This window comes from Bison bison, unplaced genomic scaffold, assembly GCF_000754665.1.
Source record: "Bison bison bison isolate TAMUID 2011002044 unplaced genomic scaffold, Bison_UMD1.0 scf7180017864233, whole genome shotgun sequence".
Lineage (NCBI taxonomy): Eukaryota > Metazoa > Chordata > Mammalia > Artiodactyla > Bovidae > Bison > Bison bison.
In genome coordinates, this window is record NW_011494805.1 from 6014432 (window position 1) to 6015166 (window position 735).

Consider the following 735-nt stretch of genomic DNA (forward strand, 5'->3'; position numbering starts at 1 on the left):
TAAGAGACTATTATCAACAATTATATGCCAATAAAATGGACAACAAGGAAGAAATGGACAAATTCTTAGAAAAGTACAACTTTCCAAAACTCGACCAGGAAGAAATAGAAAACCTTAACAGACCCATCACAAGCACGGAAATTGAAACTGTAATCAAAAATCTTCCAGCAAACAAAAGCCCAGGTCCAGACGGCTTCACAGCTGAATTCTACCAAAAATTTAGAGAAGAGCTAACACCTATCCTGCTCAAACTCTTCCAGAAAATTGCAGAGGAAGGTAAACTTCCAAACTCATTCTATGAGGCCACCATCACCCTAATACCAAAACCTGACAAAGATCCCACAAAAAAAGAAAACTACAGGCCAATATCACTGATGAACATAGATGCAAAATTCCTAAACAAAATTCTAGCAATCAGAATCCAACAACATATTAAAAAGATCATACACCATGACCAAGTGGGCTTTATCCCAGGGATGCAAGGATTCTTCAATATCCGCAAATCAATCAATGTAATACACCACATTAACAAATTGAAAAACAAAAACCATATGATTATCTCAATAGATGCAGAGAAAGCCTTTGACAAAATTCAACACCCATTTATGATAAAAACTCTCCAGAAAACAGGAATAGAAGGAACATACCTCAACATAATAAAAGCTATATATGACAAACCCACAGCAAACATTATCCTCAATGGTGAAAAATTGAAAGCATTTCCTCTAAAGTCAG